Source organism: Bombina bombina, chromosome 5 (genome assembly GCF_027579735.1).
Source record: "Bombina bombina isolate aBomBom1 chromosome 5, aBomBom1.pri, whole genome shotgun sequence".
NCBI classification, from domain to species: domain Eukaryota; kingdom Metazoa; phylum Chordata; class Amphibia; order Anura; family Bombinatoridae; genus Bombina; species Bombina bombina.
In genome coordinates this window covers 30,263,539-30,284,791 of record NC_069503.1, presented here as the reverse complement: position 1 = coordinate 30,284,791, position 21,253 = coordinate 30,263,539, and the positions used below count along the sequence as shown (strand labels likewise).

Here is a 21,253-nt window from a genome sequence, read left to right as displayed (position 1 = left end):
TAGAATTAAGCCTGTTTACAAACCTTTGACTCCTCCTTGGAGTCTCAATTTAGTTCTTTCAGTTCTTCAGGGGGTTCCGTTTGAACCCTTACATTCCGTTGATATTAAGTTATTATCTTGGAAAGTTTTGTTTTTAGTTGCAATCTCTTCTGCTAGAAGAGTTTCAGAATTATCTGCTCTGCAGTGTTCTCCTCCTTATCTGGTGTTCCATGCAGATAAGGTGGTTTTACGTACTAAACCTGGTTTTCTTCCAAAAGTTGTTTCTAACAAAAACATTAACCAGGAGATTATCGTACCTTCTCTGTGTCCGAAACCAGTTTCAAAGAAGGAACGTTTGTTGCACAATTTGGATGTTGTTCGCGCTCTAAAATTCTATTTAGATGCTACAAAGGATTTTAGACAAACATCTTCCTTGTTTGTTGTTTATTCTGGTAAAAGGAGAGGTCAAAAAGCAACTTCTACCTCTCTCTCTTTTTGGATTAAAAGCATCATCAGATTGGCTTACGAGACTGCCGGACGGCAGCCTCCCGAAAGAATCACAGCTCATTCCACTAGGGCTGTGGCTTCCACATGGGCCTTCAAGAACGAGGCTTCTGTTGATCAGATATGTAGGGCAGCGACTTGGTCTTCACTGCACACTTTTACCAAATTTTACAAGTTTGATACTTTTGCTTCTTCTGAGGCTATTTTTGGGAGAAAGGTTTTGCAAGCCGTGGTGCCTTCCATTTAGGTGACCTGATTTGCTCCCTCCCTTCATCCGTGTCCTAAAGCTTTGGTATTGGTTCCCACAAGTAAGGATGACGCCGTGGACCGGACACACCTATGTTGGAGAAAAAATATTTTATGTTTACCTGATAAATTACTTTCTCCAACGGTGTGTCCGGTCCACGGCCTGCCCTGGTTTTTTTAATCAGGTCTGATAATTTATTTTCTTTAACTACAGTCACCACGGTACCATATGGTTTCTCCTATGCAAATATTCCTCCTTAACGTCGGTCGAATGACTGGGGTAGGCGGAGCCTAGGAGGGATCATGTGACCAGCTTTGCTGGGCTCTTTGCCATTTCCTGTTGGGGAGGAGAATATCCCACAAGTAAGGATGACGCCGTGGACCGGACACACCGTTGGAGAAAGTAATTTATCAGGTAAACATAAATTCTGTTGTTTCTATGATTCTTGTATTAAGATAGATTCCATTATAAAGAATAAACATTATTTATTTTCTTTATTCCTTTTCTTTTTATGTAGACAATCACTTGAATAGTTCATATCCATCCTTCACTAAAGGAAGCATCAGAATGATACCACAAACTCCAAACGTCTTAGACACAAATGACTATTCACAAACATTGGGGAAATCACAGCAGATATTTAAAGAACATGGTGAATTGGCAGGAACTGGGCAGAAACCATTATGTACAGAGAGTAATTTAGTCATCAAACAAGAGGACAACATTTATGCCTTATCTAGTGAAATGATTATCCCACAGGATAAACCACACACAGTTACTGAGTTTAAAGAAGAGAAAAGTCTTAAGTTTAGCCAAATGATTAATACAAAGGAGAAACCTCACACATGTACAGAATGTGGGAGATGTTTAACATCCTAAAGGAAGCCTTATGTATCACAGAAAGACCCACACAGGGGAGAAACCTTTCACATGTAATGAGTGTTGGAAATGTTTCACATCCAAGGCAAATCTTATATCTCAGGAAAAGACCCACACAGTGGAGAAACCTTTAACCTGTACAAAACGTTTTACAAACACGCGTAATCTGAAAACTCATGTAAGGAGTCACACAGGAGAAAAGCCATTCACATGTACAAAGTGTGGAAAATGTTTTACACTAAAGAGTAATCTGAAAACTCATGAAAGGATTCACACAGGAGAAAAACCTTTCACATGTACAGAGTGTTGGAAATGTTTTACACAAAAGAGTGATCTAAAGACTCATGAAAGGATTCACACAGGAGAAAAACCTTTCACATGTACAGAGTGTGGAAAATAATTTACAGTAAAAAGTAATCTGAAAACTCATGAAAGAATTCACACAGGAGTAAAACTTTTTACATGTACAGAGTGTGGAAAAAGTTTTCCACAAAAGAGTCATCTGAATAGTCATGCAAGGATTCACACAGGAGAAAAAGCTTTCACATGTACAGAATGCGGAAAATTTTTTAGACAAAAGATTGATCTAAAAACTCATGAAAGGATTCACACAGGAGAAAAGCCTTTCACATGTACAGAGTGTGGGAAATGTTTTCCACAAAAGAGTCATATGAATAGTCATGCAAGGATTCACACAGGAGAAAAAGCTTTCACATGTACAGAGTGTGGAAAAAGTTTTAGAAAAAAGAGTGATCTAAAAGCTCATGAAAGGATTCACACAGGAGAAAAACCTTTCACATGTACAGAGTGTGGAAAAGAATTTACAGTAAAAAGTAATCTGAAAACTCATGAAAGGATTCACACAGGAGAAAAACCTTTCACATATTTATAAAGTGGAAAAGGGTATCCCATGTCAGTCAGGTATCATAAAACACCAAATATTTACTCACAAAACAAACTTTATATGCACTGTGTGAAAACCTTTTATGCATTATCCTAAGGAAGACAAACTCTTTAAACAGAAGAGTCAACAAAGGATCCTGTTGTTAATAATACTTTCTAAATCCCAGTTACAAAATCTCCATATTGGAAGTACTCTCCTGCTGTTCTTTGTGTCTATATATGTGCACCTCAGTTTCTCTCATATCAATGTGATAGAATCCAAACACCACACAGGAATATACAACTCTGCCCTCATACTGGCCAGTTTATAGAAACATTCACCACCAAAGCACCCCCAGTGTTGTTTATTAATATGCCAGTGTTAGAAGTTGTATGTTACATTTAGAGACTAAAGGAGCCTTTATATAATAGAGTGTTAGAGAATTGTATAAACTAGAACATCTGTATCAAATGATTGACATCTGGGAGATATATTTAATGTGCACATCAGGTGGATAATCCTTTTCTTATAGCAATAGATGCTTAGCATTGTACATGTTATATACCAGAGCAATTACTGAGGGGAAACTGATTTTATTTAACGAGACACAATGGGCTAGATTACAAGGGGGGTGCTAATTTGCCCGTTTGCTGGTGCGCAATAAATAATAAGCCATTACAAGTGGCTGACTTTTTTCTGCGGGAGCTGCACACAGTACTTGCCAGTACAAAGAACCTCTTTTCTCCACACGGTCTGAGAAAGAACTCAGCCAGGCTCCAGAGTGGTGTCTCGACTGTAGCATCCTATCGCACCACAAGAACTCCAACAGCCAGGAAGGATGATGTCACTCTTGACTCGTAGCAGCAGAGGAGGAGTGAATATGCTAGCCCGATGCCTGGCAAAACACCCAGGGGGATGAAGCAGTATCCAAACTGGCATCAAAATGCAGAGAGGGGAAAAAGGATTTGCAGTCTTCAAGATGAATAAAATACTTGAAAAGATATGTTAAAAAGATATAGGACGCATCCAAGAGAAACAAATAAGCGGGAATGCTTAGACTGACATGTTTCAGCGGATACGTTGTAATCATAGTCTGGAGAGGCAGGGCAGGATGCATGTTTAAAAATCATACAAAAACTGCTGATAGGTTAATTGATTAAAACCAACAAAACCGCCCCCTATAATGTTATACCTAAACACAAGCTCTGATCTCTGTGCCCCATATAATAACAGAATAAATGTTACTAAACTTAATGTGAATAAACAATATGTATATGTGACTGACCCCTCTGTCAGTACTGGAAGGGTTAACTTTGTTCAGCTTTGAGAAACTGTTTTCTGAAAACAGGTTTCCTGGCATCAGCTATTGTTTACTGTAATAAAGTTTAAGTGATAAGCGGTCACATTGTTTAATCAGACTGCCAGGTGTCAAGAAGGACTCCCTTGTTTTCTTGTGTTTAATTGTTTATTTGGTTAAGTAATACAATTCTATTGTATCCTGTAAAAGGGTGTCTTCCCTCTATCTAATGTACTATCTTCTTCCTGTGCAGCTGTTGCTGGGGAGTGTCAACCAGGTGGGAGACCTGCATAAATACTGGGCATATAGCTCTCAATAAAACACATTCTGTTTTACCCTCAAGATGGAGCTTGGTCTCATGTTTGGGGGGAATTAACTGGGGTCGTGTGTTGCTGATTCCGTATTCAGGGCATCTTTCATCTGGTATTAACCCTCGATATCCGGGTTATACCATAACTGGTGGCAAGCGACGGAATGATCCTCATCGCCCAGAAGAGCAACTACACATCTGGACATAATGGGAATTATATGAAAGGCTGAAAAGAGCTACCCTTAAAGACCTGCTAGAACAACGGGGCCGACAAGCCAGTAACTTCAGGAAGAGGGAGATTATTACAATAATGACCGAGATGGAAGGAGCACCAGGGACCGAAGGAACCAATGAGCCCAGCATATCAGACAGAACCCCCGAAGAAGCAAGCTTTGACTGGGCGGTTAAACTAAGACTGGCACATTACGGCCCCACCCGTCTTCCGAAATTATCGACCATGTCATAGCAGCCGTGGAGGCCAACCTACTTCGCCAAAGCGGTGCTGCAGCAGCCCAAGTCACAGCAACCCCAGTGGAAAAGAGAAAGGTACATTTTGCAGCTTTTAAAAACTTCCTGGAAACAGAAGGAGAGATTGATGGGTACCTTGCGGATTTTGAGAGGCAATGTGCCCTACACAAGGTACCCGCAGAGGACTGGGTCACAATATTATCCGGAAATTATCCGGCCGGGCCAGCAAGGCTTTTCGGGCTATTCTGGATGAGGAAGTCAGGGATTATAATGCTGTAAAAGAGGCACTGCTCTCCAGGTATGCGATTACACTGGAGGCATACAGGAGGCGATTCAGAAACACTGTTAAATTATCTGGAGATTCCTACATTGAGTGGGCATGTAAGGTGCACCGCACAGCAGCTCACTGGATGGCGGGGTGCCAAGCCGTATGTGGGGAAGAGGTGCTGCAGCTATTCCTGTTGGAAAATTGCTTTGACTGACAAGTTATCAGCAGGAGTTAGAGAGTGGGTTCGGGACCGTAAACGCTCCACCCTGCTTGAATCTGCTCGCCTGGCAGATGAGTATATGGATGCCCACAAACTGGACACTGCTACCACTAAGATCCCTGCCAGAGTGGGGTACAGACCCACAGTCACCCCAGCAGCTACCAGTTACCAACCCCCGGTGCACCGCTCTACCACACCGCCTTCAGCCATGAACTACTACTCACAGCCTATTCGGTGCTTTGTATGTAAGCGACTAGGGCACAAAAGACCAGAGTGTCCCCTAAACACAGCAAACCAAGCACAGTCCTGGAGGAGACCCACCGGCGGAAACACATTCTGTTTTAGCAAACTAGTACTCTAGTAACAACTAATATCACTAAGGTACTTAAAAGAGGCGCCTAGGAGTAACAAACGGTAACAGGTAAAAAAATAAAAGCAAGTGTCTAAAAAATGATTATAAGAAAGATAGGACAATAATATCTATAATATACAAACTGTCATCTGAAATGGGATGGCATGTGACGGCCAAGTCCTTAATATCCGTAATGTAAAGTTCCAGAAAAGGTGTTGTTCCAAACGGGAGGGCCGCTCCTCTAGAGTGTCACGCCACGACACAAGGATAGGGAATCTAGAGAAATCAAAATAGAGGGCGCCACATGGTGCAGATCAGATGGTAAATGATATGACAGACTAGGAACACAAAAGAATCCTACTCACGAGATGTAGAGCACAGATGTGCAAAAACAGCAGTCCGGAACCTCTTGTCGTCCGGTGGACCAAATGGATATGATCACAGGGGCGAATCCTTGTCTCACCAGGGAGAGTCCAGGGATGCCTTGGGGCAGGAGTCAGTCAGCAGATAGGAATCCAACAGTGTCCAGTCCCACACCTCAACTGACTAGAGAAGAGGCTGATTACACATTGCTAAACTTCAGTATAACAGATGAGCATTCAGCATAAAGAAAGAAGACTAGAGGAAAAAAAAAAAAACTTGCATACTGTATGCAAGTTTTTTTTTTCTCTAGTCTTCTTTCTTTATGCTGAATGCTCATCTGTTATACTGAAGTTTAGCAATGTGTAATCAGCCTCTTCTCTAGTCAGTTGAGGTGTGGGACTGGACACTGTTGGATTCCTATCTGCTGACTGACTCCTGCCCCAAGGCATCCCTGGACTCTCCCTGGTGAGACGAGGATTCGCCCCTGTGATCATATCCATTTGGTCCACCGGACGACAAGTGGTTCCGGACTGCTGTTTTTGCACATCTGTGCTCTACATTCTGTTTTACCCTCAAGATGGAGCTTGGTCTCATGTTTTGGGGAAATTAACTGGGTCGTGTGCTGCTGATTCCGTATTCAGGGCATCTTTAATCTGGTATTAACCCTCGATATCCGGGTTATACCATAACAGTATATAAATATATATATGAATACATAAAGAGATAAGTATGTACAGATGTATATATAGATGCAACAGCACAGAAGTACATTGGAGAAACATGAAGCACAAAATGAATTAATAAATATAGTGCAAGAAAACATACTTGCTAAGATTGATGTGCCTACAGACTTATATAGATACAGACTTTTTTCAAATGTGTGCAAATGAAGATATATATGGTAATACGTGGATCTCAGGTTATAGAATCTAAAGCTATTCATGTAATATAACTCAAAAGCTAAAGCTAGATTATAGATGGAGCTCATTTCCAAAAGTTAATTAAATAATTTCTATAGTTTAAACCTAGAGGTATTAGTCCTGAGCTGAAATATCCAGAACACCTCTCGCTTAGCTAGTAAAACATCAATGTCCCCTCCTCTTTTGTGTACAGAGACCTTTTCAATAGCCACCCACCTAAAGGTATTAAGTTTTGAATCGTGTTGGGTAGCAAAATGCTGAACAAAGGGAGTAGTAGACCTACCCCTAGTAATGGTAGAGATGGGTTCCCTAATGCATGAGTTAATGTCTATGGATGTAAGGCCTATATACTGCAAATTACACTTGACACAAGTGATAAGATAAATAACGTATGTACTAGTGCAGTTAAGACAAGTTTTTATATCATAGGACAGGCCATTTACCGCAGAAGTAAAAGTATTGGTAATCTAAACAAATTCACATGGCTTACATTTCCTATGTCCACACCTGTACATGCCCCTATGGGAAGAGACTAAAAGAGATAAAGTATACCTCTAGCCACATTAATGAAGCGAAAAATAAAGTTAAATTAATCCCCAGAGATAGGTTGTTACAAGAGAACAAGATTAAGAGTAATAACTTTGAAGGAGTCAATTTTGTCATTACTTAGAGTACCCAGTAGTCTAAAATTTGTAGCATTGTTAAGAAACACTTTTCCCTTTTGGTAGCAGATGACCATTTAAAAGATACAGTACAAAAAGATGTATGGTGCTCCTACGGGAGATGCCATACTCTTGGATCTTTACTTTCACCTACTCAGCTTAAAGCACTGGATAGTACAGGAAGTTCATGGCTTACCCATAGGGGCATGTACAGGTGTGGACATAGGAAATGTAAGTCATGTGAATTTGTTCAGATTACCAATACTTTTAGCTCTGCGGTAAATGGCCTGTCCTACGATATAAAAACTTGTCTTAACTGCACTAGTACATACGTTATTTATCTTATCACTTGTGTCGAGTGAAATTTGCAGTATATAGGCCTTACGTCAAGAGACCTCAACTCACGCATTAGAGAACACATCTCTACCATTACTAGGGGTAGGTCTACTACTCCCTTAGTTCAGCATTTTGCTACCCAACACAAATAAAAACGTAATACCTTTAGGTGGGTGGCTATTGAAAAAGTCTCTGTACCCAAAAGAGGAGGGGACATTGATGCTATACTAGCTAAGCGAGAGGTGTTCTAGATATTTCAGCTCAGGACTAGAATACCTCTAGGTTTAAACTCTAGAAATGATTTAATTAACTTTTAGCAATGAGCTCCGTCTATAATCTAGCTTTAGTTTTTCAGTTATATTACATCAATAGCTTTAGATTCTATAACCCGAGATCCACTTATTACTATATATATCTTCATTTGCACACATTTGATAGAAGTCTGTATCTATATAAGTCTGTAGGCACATCAATCTTAGCAAGTATGTTTTCTTGCAATATATTTATTAATTCATTTTGTGCTTCATGTTTCTCCAATGTACTTCTGTGCTGTTGCATCTATATATACATCTGTACATATTTATCTCTTTATATATTCATATATATATTTATATACATATTGTTTATTCACATTAAGTTTAGTAACATTTATTCTGTTATTATATGGGGCACAGAGATCAGAGCTTGTGTTTAGGTATAACATTATAGGGGGCGGTTTTGTTGGTTTTAATCAATTAACCTATCAGCAGTTTTTGTATGATTTTTAAACATGCATCCTGTCCTGCCTCTCCAGACAGTGGCCTAGATTTGGAGTTTGGCGTTAGCCGTGAAAACCAGCGTTAGAGGCTCCTAACGCTGGTTTTAGGCTACCTCCGGTATTTGGAGTCACTCAAAAAAGGGTCTAACGCTCACTTTTCAGCCGCGACTTTTCCATACCGCAGATCCCCTTACGTCAATTGCGTATCCTATCTTTTCAATGGGATCTTTCTAACTCCGGTATTTAGAGTCGTGTCTGAAGTGAGCGTTAGAATTCTAACGACAAAACTCCAGCCGCAGGAAAAAAGTCAGTAGTTAAGAGCTTTCTGGGCTAACACCGGTTTATAAAGCTCTTAACTACTGTACTCTAAAGTACACTAACACCCATAAACTACCTATGTACCCCTAAACCGAGGTCCCCCCACATCGCCGCAACTCGATTAAATTTTTTTAACCCCTAATCTGCCGACCGCCAACTACATTATCCCTATGTACCCCTAATCTGCTGCCCCTAACACCGCCGACCCCTATATTATATTTATTAACCCCTAATCTGCCCCCCACAACGTCGCCGCCAGCTACCTACACTTATTAACCCCTAATCTGCCGAGCGGACCGCACCGCTACTATAATAAAGTTATTAACCCCTAATCCGCCTCACTAACCCTATAATAAATAGTATTAACCCCTAATCTGCCCTCCCTAACATCGCCGACACCTAACTTCAATTATTAACCCCTAATCTGCCGACCGGAGCTCACCGCTATTCTAATAAATGTATTAACCCCTAAAGCTAAGTCTAACCCTAACACTAACACCCCCTAAATTAAATATAATTTTAATCTAACGAAATTAATTAACTCTTATTAAATAAATTATTCCTATTTAAAGCTAAATACTTACCTGGAAAATAAACCCTAATATAGCTACAATATAAATTATAATTACATTGTAGCTATTTTAGGATTAATATTTATTTTACAGGCAACTTTGTAATTATTTTAACCAGGTACAATAGCTATTAAATAGTTAAGAACTATTTAATAGTTACCTAGTTAAAATAATTACAAAATTACCTGTAAAATAAATCCTAACCTAAGTTACAATTAAACCTAACACTATACTATCATTAAATTAATTAAATAAAATACCTACAATTACCTACAATTAAACCTAACACTACACTATCAATGCATTAATTAAATACAATATCTACAAATAACTACAATGAAACAAACTAACTAAAGTACAAAAAATAAAAAAGAACTAAGTTACAAAAAATAAAAAAATATCTACAAACATAAGAAAAATATTACAACAATTTTAAACTAATTACACCTACTCTAAGCCCCCTAATAAAACAACAAAGCCCCCCAAAATAAAAAATGCCCTACCCTATTCTAAATTACTAAAGTTAAAAGCTCTTTTACCTTACCAGCCCTGAACAGGGCCCTTTGCGGGGCATGCCCCAAGAAGTTCAGCTCTTTTGCCTGTAAAAAAAACATACAATACCCCCCCAACATTACAACCCACCACCCACATACCCCTAATCTAACCCAAACCCCCCTTAAATAAACCTAACACTAAGCCCCTGAAGATCTTCCTACCTTATCTTCACCATACCAGGTTCACCGATCCGTCCTGAAGAGCTCCTCCGATGTCCTGATCCAAGCCCAAGTGGGGGGCTGAAGATATCCATGATCCGGTAGAAGTCTTCATCCAAGCGGGGCAGAAGAGGTCTTCCATCCGATTGTAGTCTTCATCCAAGCAGGGCAGAAGAGGTCTTCATCCAGGTGGCATCTTCTATCGACATCCATCTGGAGCGGAGCGGCAGCATCCTGAAGACCTCCGACGCGGAACATCCATCCTGGCCGACGACTGAACGACAAATGACGGTTCCTTTAAATGACGTCATCCAAGATGGCGTCCCTCTAATTCCGATTGGCTGATAGGATTCTATCAGCCAATCGGAATTAAGGTAGGAATATTCTGATTGGCTGATGGAATCAGCCAATCAGAATCAAGTTCAATCCGATTGGCTGATCCAATCAGCCAATCAGATTTTTCCTACCTTAATTCCGATTGGCTGATAGAATCCTATCAGCCAATCGGAATTCGAGGGACGCCATCTTGGATGACGTCATTTAAAGGAACCGTCATTCGTCGTTCAGTCGTCGGCCAGGATGGATGTTCCGCGTCGGAGGTCTTCAGGATGCTGCCGCTCCGCTCCAGATGGATGTCGATAGAAGATGCCGTCTGGATGAAGACTTCAATCGGATGGAAGACCTCTTCTGCCCCCCTTGGATGAAGACTTCAATCGGATGGAAGACCTCTTCTGCCCCGCTTGGATGAAGACTTCTCCCGGATCATGGACATCTTCAGCCCCCCACTTGGGCTTGGATCAGGACATCGGAGGAGCTCTTCAGGACGGATCGGTGAACCTGGTATGGTGAAGATAAGGTAGGAAGATCTTCAGGGGCTTAGTGTTAGGTTTATTTAAGGGGGGTTTGGGTTAGATTAGGGGTATGTGGGTGGTGGGTTGTAATGTTGGGGGGGGTATTGTATGTTTTTTTTACAGGCAAAAGAGCTGAACTTCTTGGGGCATGCCCCGCAAAGGGCCCTGTTCAGGGCTGGTAAGGTAAAAGAGCTTTTAACTTTAGTAATTTAGAATAGGGTAGGGCATTTTTTATTTTGGGGGGCTTTGTTGTTTTATTAGGGGGCTTAGAGTAGGTGTAATTAGTTTAAAATTGTTGTAATATTTTTCTTATGTTTGTAAATATTTTTTTATTTTTTGCAACTTAGTTCTTTTTTATTTTTTGTACTTTAGTTAGTTTATTTCATTGTAGTTATTTGTAGATATTGTATTTAATTAATGTATTGATAGTGTAGTGTTAGGTTTAATTGTAGGTAATTGTAGATAGTTTATTTAATTAATTTAATGATAGTATAGTGTTAGGTTTAATTGTAACTTAGGTTAGGATTTATTTTACAGGTAATTTTGTAATTATTTTAACTAGGTAACTATTAAATAGTTCTTAACTATTTAATAGCTATTGTACATTGTTAAAATAATTACAAAGTTGCCTGTAAAATAAATATTAATCCTAAAATAGCTACAATGTAATTATAATTTATATTGTAGCTATATTAGGATTTATTTTACAGGTAAGTATTTATCTTTAAATAGGAATAATTTATTTAATAAGAGATAATTAATTTCGTTAGATTAAAATTATATTTAACTTAGGGGGGTGTTAGTGTTAGGGTTAGACTTAGCTTTAGGGGTTAATACATTTATTATAGCGGTGAGCTCCAGTCGGCAGATTAGGGGTTAATAATTGAAGTTAGGTGTCGGCGATGTTAGGGAGGGCTGATTAGGGGTTAATACTATTTATTATAGGGTTAGTGAGGCGGATTAGGGGTTAATAACTTTATTATAGTAGCGGTGCGGTCCGCTCGGCAGATTAGGGGTTAATAAGTGTAGGCAGGTGGAGGCGACGTTGTGGGGGGCAGATTAGGGGTTAATAAATATAATATAGGGGTCGGCGATGTTAGGGCAGCAGATTAGGGGTACATAGGGATAATGTAAGTAGCGGCGGTTTACGGAGCGGCAGATTAGGGGTTAATAATAATATGCAGGGGTCAGCGATAGCGGGGGCGGCAGATTAGGGGTTAATAAGTGTAAGGTTAGGGGTGTTTAGACTCGGGGTACATGTTAGAGTGTTAGGTGCAGACGTAGGAAGTGTTTCCGCATAGCAAACAATGGGGCTGCGTTAGGAGCTGAACGCGGCTTTTTTGCAGGTGTTAGGTTTTTTTTCAGCTAAAACAGCCCCATTGTTTTCTAAGGGGGAATCGTGCACGAGCACGTTTTTGAGGCTGGCCGCTTGCGTAAGCAACTCTGGTATCGAGAGTTGAAGCTGCGATAAAAATGCTCTACGCTCCTTTTTTGGAGCCTAACGCAGCCTTTATGGGGACTCTCAATACCAGAGTTATTTTTATGGTGCGGCCAGAAAAAAGCCGGCGTTAGCTACGCGGGTCCTTACCGACAAAACTCTAAATTTAGCCGTATGATTACAACGTAACCGCTGAAACATGTCAGTCTAGGCATTCCCGCTTATTTGTTTCTCTTGGATGCGTCCTATATCTTTTCAACATATCTTTTTAAGTATTTTATTCATCTTGAAGACTGCAGATCTTTTTTCCCCTCTCTGCATTTCAATACCAGTTTGGATACCGCTTCATCCCCCTGGGTTTTTGCCAGGCATCGGGCTAGCATATTCACTCCTCCCCTGCTGTTACGAGTCAAGAGTGACATCATCCTTCCTGGCCGTTGGAGTTCCTGTGGTGCGATAGGAGGCTACAGTTGAGACACCTCTCTAGAGGCTGGCTGAGTTCTTTCTCAGCCCGTGTGGAGCGAAGAGGTTCTTTGTACTGGCAAGTACTGTGTGCAGCTCCCGCATTTTCACTAAGGACAGGACTATTACGGCTTTATCAGGTACTGCACAGCAATAACTCTGTTTTTATTTATTTTTTTGATGTGATACTGACTCTGGGGTTGTTATATGAGTGATTTGCTTCTAAGACCCGTTACATGTAGTAAAGTGCCTCTATACAGTCTGCATAATTTATTTGCATGAGAATACTACACTTGACTTTCTATTGATTTATGGATATCTGCTGGTAATATCCTATATTCTCATTGCAATCATTTGCCTGGCTCACTGTGGAGATAGTAATATATACTAACATGGATGCTCCTACTAAACAGTTATTTTCCCTTATGCCTGCAGATGCACGCACAAATCCCACCATGGACTGTGACAAGATTTTTTCTGACGATAAAGGAGAACTTATTATTCAAGGAAAGTAAAGCTCAATGGGACATTTTGACTTTTGAACGTTATATGTCTGCGAAAATGATCCCTAGAGGATTAAGAATTTACAAATGTCCTACTTTTGAAGTTGATCCTGGTGATCTTGAGTTTATTAATTCCTGGAATGAAGTCTTGTCAGAATGTTCTTCTAAGCTAATGCTTTTACTTGTACGGTATAGAACACTTCATCTAAATTCTATCAAAAAGGAAATTGACATTTTACAATTAGAACTTAATAAACGTAGTCATGATCCGGAATTTGCTAAATTTGACACCATCCTCTATGATTCAGTTGCACGTGGCAAGCAGCTAATCATGGAGAATAAACATATGAAATAGACGTAGCCTACCACATAATAAGAAGAATAGAAGGCGTAATCGCAGATGCAGAAATACACAATCCAAGTCTGTAACCTTTTCTGGTAGTGAGACTGATATGTCATCAGATGACAGATTTCCTAGTACTAAGGATATTAACATCATGCCTAATTCGACACAAACATAAATTATTCAGCAGGGGATTCTGAAATACCCCAATACTAATATGTCAGCTTCTAAAATACCTACAGGCACTCGGCCTAAGGAAAGACTGGACAATAGGGAAGGGAATACAGGTTCCAAATATGTTCCCAGTCAGTCCGATAATTTTACTGTGACTGGTAATATTAGTAACCCTTCCTTACTGGACCAGGTTTTTCCAATGGCCAGAGAACCTCAGCATGGGGGAGGAGGGAATCAAGGTCAGTACAATCAAGACAGATATCAACTCAGGGGCAATCACAATACAAGTAAATAATGTGATTAACTTGTCATCCACTCCCCTCACTAACATTCAAATTGAAGTCTTAGGATTTGGCCTTGGTTTTGCTCCCACCAGTAATTTTAATATGTTTCAGACCATGATTGACATTAATCGACTTGTCAGAAATATAACACTTAGAAAACATTTCTGTAGTAATACTGACATTCCTCAAGCTCAAATAGATCAATTTGAGCATACTAGTTCTCTACCATCTGAGTTCCAGTCCTTTGAAGAGAATTGTGACATGATCAGCCTTCAATCTCTAGCATTAGAACCATCTAAAAATACAGGTGTAACTAACAGTGGTCAGAGATTTAGGGATAAATCAAAATTGTAACCGATGCATAGCAGGGGTCCCATTATTGAGACCTTCTATAACTGGGTCAAAAAAGATCTACAAGCACTTAGGGACAATCCTGATCCTATCAAATATAATCTTTCAATCAAACAAAAAACAGCATTGGAATCTCTGCAGAATAATAACTCTATGGTGATCCGCCTTGCTGATCAGGGCGGAACCATATTAGTTATGGATCGGACGGACTATGTCTCTGAGGCTTTACGACAGCTCCATAATACTCATGATTATCAAATTCTAGATAATAATCCTACCTTACAATATAAGAGAGAACTGATGGACATCTTGGACGATGGTTTGGAGCATGGGCATTTAGATGAACATACGGTTCAGTACTTAGATGTAAAATATCCCAAGATACCCATGTTCCACCATTTACCAAAAGTCCATAAGTCGTTAACTAAAATTCAAGGTAGACCTATTGTGAGTGGAGTGGACTCTCTACTAGAGAGACTGTCTCAATGGCTTGATTCATTGTTGCAACCTATTGGTGCCATGTTACCCTCATATAACAGGGATACTAAACATATCCTTAATCTAATGAAGAAGGTTACCTGGGATTTCTTCTGTTAAGTGTGATCAGTCCACGGGTCATCATTACTTCTGGGATATTACTCCTCCCCAACAGGAAGTGCAAGAGGATTCACCCAGCAGAGCTGCATATAGCTCCTCCCCTCTACGTCACTCCCAGTCATTCTCTTGCACCCAACGACTAGATAGGATGTGTGAGAGGACTATGGTGATTATACTTAGTTTTATATCTTCAATCAAAAGTTTGTTATTTTAAAATAGCACCGGAGTGTGTTATTATCTCTCTGGCAGAGTTTGAAGAAGAATCTACCAGAGTTTTTGTTATGATTTTAGCCGGAGTAGTTAAGATCATATTGCTGTTTCTCGGCCATCTGAGGAGAGGTAAACTTCAGATCAGGGGACAGCGGGCAGATGAATCTGCATAGAGGTATGTAGCAGTTTTTATTTTCTGACAATGGAATTGATGAGAAAATCCTGCCATACCGATATAATGTCATGTATGTATACTTTACACTTCAGTATTCTGGGGAATGGTACTTCACTAGAATTACACTGTAAGAAGTACATAAAGCTGTTTAATAACTAGAAATTATGTTTAACGTTTTTGCTGGAATGTAAAATCGTTTTCATTTGCTGAGGTACTGAATGAATAAATGTTTGGGCACTATTTTTCCACTTGGCAGTTGCTTAATCTGTTTTCTGACAGTTTCTGTTCTCCCTCACTGCTGTGTGTGAGGGGGAGGGGCCGTTTTTTTGGCGCTTTTACTATGCATCAAATATTTCAGTCAGCAACTCATTGTATTCCCTGCATGATCCGGTTCATCTCTACAGAGCTCAGGGGTCTTCAAAACTTATTTTGAGGGAGGTAATTTCTCTCAGCAGAGCTGTGAGAATTATAGTTTGACTGAGATAAAAAACGTTTATTCTGTAATTTGTTTCCTGCTTTCAGAATTTGTTATCTTTGCTAATGGGATTAAACCTTTGCTAAAGTTGTGTTGTTTACAAGGATTGAGGCTATAACTGTTTCAATTTATTAATTTTCAACTGTCATAGATCTTCTGTGCTTCTTAAAGGCACAGTACGTTTTAATATTATTCTAATTGAATTGTATTTCCAAGTTGCAAGTTTATTTGCTAGTGTGTTAAACATGTCTGATTCAGAGGATGATACCTGTGTCATTTGTTGCAATGCCAAAGTGGAGCCCAATAGAAATTTATGTACTAACTGTATTGATGCTACTTTAAATAAAAGTCAATCTGTACAAATTGAACAAATTTCACCAAACAACGAGGGGAGAGTTATGCCGACTAAGGCCTCGCTTCCATTGAGTCGTAATTCAGTTTGCGTGCACTCGCAAACCGTTAAATATGCTGTCGAAAGCAATAGCGTTTAACGACTGTTTCCAATGGCGCGTTATACCTCAATATCGGCTGCCGGACTTCGGCTGCCGAAAAGATTTTCGCGTCCCATAGAAAGTAATAGAAGCCGTTAATCGATAAATTATACCAGGTTTCCATTGAAAGCGCTAACCGTTAATACACTGTCGGAGGCTGTCGATACATTGAGAAATATTACCCCCAGCTCAACTAGGTGTAAAGGAGGAAAAAAGAGCTTTTTGAGGCCTGTTTCTCATTGAAATAGCAAATCACAAAACAATTATGAGTGTTTCAATGTACAAATAACATTATATATGCTACATTTATTGGTCCTATGTATAGGAATATTTGCACCCATGTTGTCATAGAAATTTCAATATGTATGTGCATATAAAAATATATGCAAGCACCACAATTATGGAACGACCTCCCGCACACTTTCAAACCTTCCCCATGCCTAATATCCTTTAAGAGATCCCTCTCTACATATCTCAAAACAGAATGCACCTGTCATTGTTGATTATATATTTCCTACCGGTTCTATGTTAAATTTTTGTGCATATATGGTGTATTATTATATTTTTTTTATTTTATTGTACCCATTGTATCAATGCAATGTTTTGTGGACCCAGGACATACTTGAAAACCATAGAAATCTCAATGTATCTTTCCTGGTAAAATATTATAAAAATAAATAAAATATCTACCTATTCAAAATGAAACCTTTGCCCAGGGATGCTATATATAATCTCAATACATATAGAAAAATAATTCAAACGAAATAAGTTGTTTATCATGAAGATGAGTTTTATTATTACAGATTTACCCTCATTCAAATGTAATTTTCAATGTGAAAATCATATTTATTCAATACAAAACGATGACACATTAAAGTTATAATGTGTCATAGTACTAATATTTATAAAATATATGTAATGTCATGTCTGCTAAAGCAGATAATACATTTGCAATATTTAGACTATTAACCAAAATACATAAGTGCTTAATATTACATACTTCAAGAGATATGAAGTATTGTCTTTAACATGGAGTTATTGAAACATTTTAAAAGTGCATTGTGCATTGGTCCCAGGGAGAGTCTGTGTCTGTTCATATGATGTCAATTAAAATGTATTAATCACCTCTATATCATGGCAATCACATATATGTTGTATATACATCAGTGCATAAATATCCTAAAGATACATTTATCTAATTATTCTAAATATTGAATAATAATCTTGACAAAAAGGAGTGCATTAGTCATGATAGGTATTAGTCATGATAGGTATATATTTCAGATATTACATTCCACATAGGACTATAAGAATGAATGCAAGGTATTTGGCCATATCAACAGGAAGGAGTATTTACTTTTCAACTCTTCTATAACTGTATAACCCTTATTAGCTTCATCTGAAGGAGCAAACAACATATGCTTGTGGAATATAAATCATAACATTTACACATGTCACGTTGACTTATGTTAGATAGCATATACTGTATAAATTTCAGACACGTATCCCCAAGTATTCTTAAACGGCATAATATGATATCCTCAATAAAAGGACACATAAATTTATCAACAATGTACACCTGCATATTAATTGACATCATGTGAAATAAAAATGAATAAAGCTGTTCATTTTTAGCAGATAAACAGCTATTAGAATAATATTAAGATATATGTTCAAATTTGGATTAGAAAAATGGATGCATATTTATGAGATGAAAATCGCACTTAAAAAAGTGCTTTAGTGCAAAAATTAGATATGATATATCTTGGGTTTAAAAAAAAGAATATTAATTAATTCTTGCGGCGGGATTTTGCCTTTGGAGGAGAGGTACTTAGGGGGGCAGTGTGGCGTCTTGTGCGACGCCCACCAGCTGAATGTGAGGCTAATAACCGCGATTCAGGGTCCTGCAGGGAGATGACAGAGGATGCAAGGGAGGATGGAGTTTGGGGCCTATCCGCGAGCCTCTCCACTGCCTCTGCCAGGCGGACGAGTGAGGCATTATGGATGTCCATTTGGCTCTGTATCCTTCTCAAATCCTGCTGCTGCTGGAGCCTGGACAGCCTAAGCTCTCTATGTATGAGCCTCAGTAGATCATCCTGCTGGGACTGTGCCGGACCCTGTTGTACATTTGGTGTCTCAGGAACTAATAATTGGCTGGTTCCAGGGCTGTCTCTCCGTATTGGTGACTGTGAGGTTGTCTGTGATGGCACTGTTGGCAATACATTGGTGGGTGCAGTGGGTGGTGGTGTGGATTCCTGTCGTGCCATAGGAGTGGGAGGCATATAGTACAGATGATGCAGATCTGTATGCTGCTGTGGTGGGTGCATCATCTGCTGCTGAGGATAATGATGTCGTGGTGGGTGCATCATCTGTTGCTGAGGAGGATGTTGTGGTGGGTGCATCATCTGCTGCTGAGGAGGATGTTGTGGGGGGTGCATCATCTGCTGCTGAGGAGGATGTTGTGGGGGGTGCATCATCTGCTGCGGTGGGTGCAGCTGTGGGGGCTGTGCCATTTGTTGCTGCGAAGTATGCATGAACTGCCATTGTTGAGGAGGATGAGTCTGCTGGGGTTCAGAACCCAAAACATGAAATGTTGTCTCCGAAGTAGATGGAGAAGGGCATGATACATCCTCCACCTCATATGCCCTAGGCTGCTGCATATCATCTTCTAAGAGGCTGATATAGGAGGTAGTGTCACCATAGATATCCTCATCCTCCTCAGTGAATGTAGGAACATCCTGCTGTGGTGTTGGTGCAGCTTCATACTCCTCCTGTTCGGAACCTACAAATAAATATACGGTATGTTTACATTATCTATCTAATAGAATATATTACTTTGTAGCATAACAATACAGACTATTATATTCCATATTTATGTGTATATATGTACACACACACACACACATACACACACACACATACACATACACACATACACACACACATACACATTCACACATACACACACACATACACACACACATACACATACACACATACACACACACATACACATACACACACACATACACATACACACACACATACACACATACACATACACACACAGACACACACATACACACACACATACACATACACACACATACACACACACACACACAGACACACACATACACACACACATACACACATACACATACACATACACACATACACATACACACACATACACACACACACACACACACACATACATACATATAGTGTGTTTGGGATAAAATCAAAGCATATATGACCATAACTGAGGAATCTTTATAGACTGTGTCTTAAAGGAACATTGTTAAAGGGACACTGTACCCAAATATTTTCTTTTGTTCAGATAGAGCATGCAATTTTATTCAACTTTCGGATTTACTCCTATTTTCAAATGTTCTTTATTCTCTTGGTATCTTTATTTGAAATGCAAGAATGTAAGTTTAGATGGTGGCCCATTTTTGGTGAACAACCTAGGTTGTCCTTGCTGATTGGTGGATAAATGCATCCACCAATCAAAAACTGCTGTCCAGAGTTCTGAACCTAGAAAAAAAGCTTACATGTCTTATTTTTCATGTAAAGATAGCAAGAGAATGAAGAGAAATTCATAATAGGAGTAAATTAGAAAGTTGCTTAAAATTGCATGCTGTATCTGAATCACAAAATAAATATTTTGGGTACAGTGTCCCTTTAAGGACAATGACACATGATTTATATGAAATGCTTAATATTCTTGGATATTATATTATCAATATTCTTGCTTGTCGGAGCAGATATACAATACAGAGTGCTTGCTGAACATATTAAATACAACTATGTAAATTTAGATTCATAGCTAAACACAGATGGGTATTTATGATATACAACATATATACATCACATATATGGTTATATTTAATATTGAATATTCACCTTCATACACCTCTTCAGGTGGCACAGAGGTGTCCATTGTCCCCTTACATCCGTAAACAGATTCATCCGAGATGACATTGGACAGCATCTCCTCCCATGACCTTAGGTGTATTCTCTTGCTAGGACCACCACCTGTCCCACGTGCATATTTGGCCTGCTGTGCCAGCTTAGCTTTGGTTTCCCTCCTGCAGTCATGATAGCGGTGTTTAATGCTGGCAGTAGAACGATTACGTCCTAAGCAGCTGACTGCCACTCGAATCTCCTCCCACAGCTTATTCCGGACAGCCGGCCTCAGGTTAGGGTTCTCCAGCTGAGCTGCCCTCTCCAAGTATGCCTCAACAAGAGCCTCCTTTTCCTCCTCAGAGTACCTCTCCTCTCTTAGCCTGCCCTTCACACCTGAAGGGCCAGCAGACACAGACTCTCCCTCCTGTGACTGGGGACCAGCCCTCTCTACCTCCTCTGTCCCTGCAGGCTGTGACAGGCTACCACCAGCCCCACCCCCAGTTGCCACAGTCTGCCCCACTTTCCCTTTTCTTTTTGTGCCTAGCTGAGGCTGACTCCTCCTCACTCCTCCCACCTCAATTCCTCTTCCACCCTCTCTCCTTCCCTCCTCTGCCAGGGTTTGAGGAAGGACAAATCCTCCACCCAAACCTCGGCCCCTATTCCTGCCCATACTACTCCCTACTTCCCCCCTCCCCCTCCCTCTATCCACCCTCACCACTGCCCTCCCCCTAGCCACCCCCTTCCCAACTCCACTAGGCCTATCCATCCCTTTCTCCTTCCTCCCTAACTCTAACCTAACACTAAAGTCCCTAGCTTACCTAACTACACTAATTCACCTAACTAAACCCTAAATTAAATAGCCCCAAAACTAACTACCTAACCTATCTAGACCCTAACTATCTCTATTCTATATCCCTCAAAATAAAAATAAAATGTGGG

The 21,253-nt window shown here is 39.8% G+C and overlaps 1 pseudogene; it reads left to right on the top strand.

Annotated features, from left to right (window-relative positions):
* The first annotated feature begins 1,216 nt into the window (after window positions 1-1,216).
* Window positions 1,217-15,948, top strand: LOC128659751 (gastrula zinc finger protein XlCGF7.1-like; annotated as a pseudogene).
* The last annotated feature ends 5,305 nt before the right edge of the window (window positions 15,949-21,253 follow it).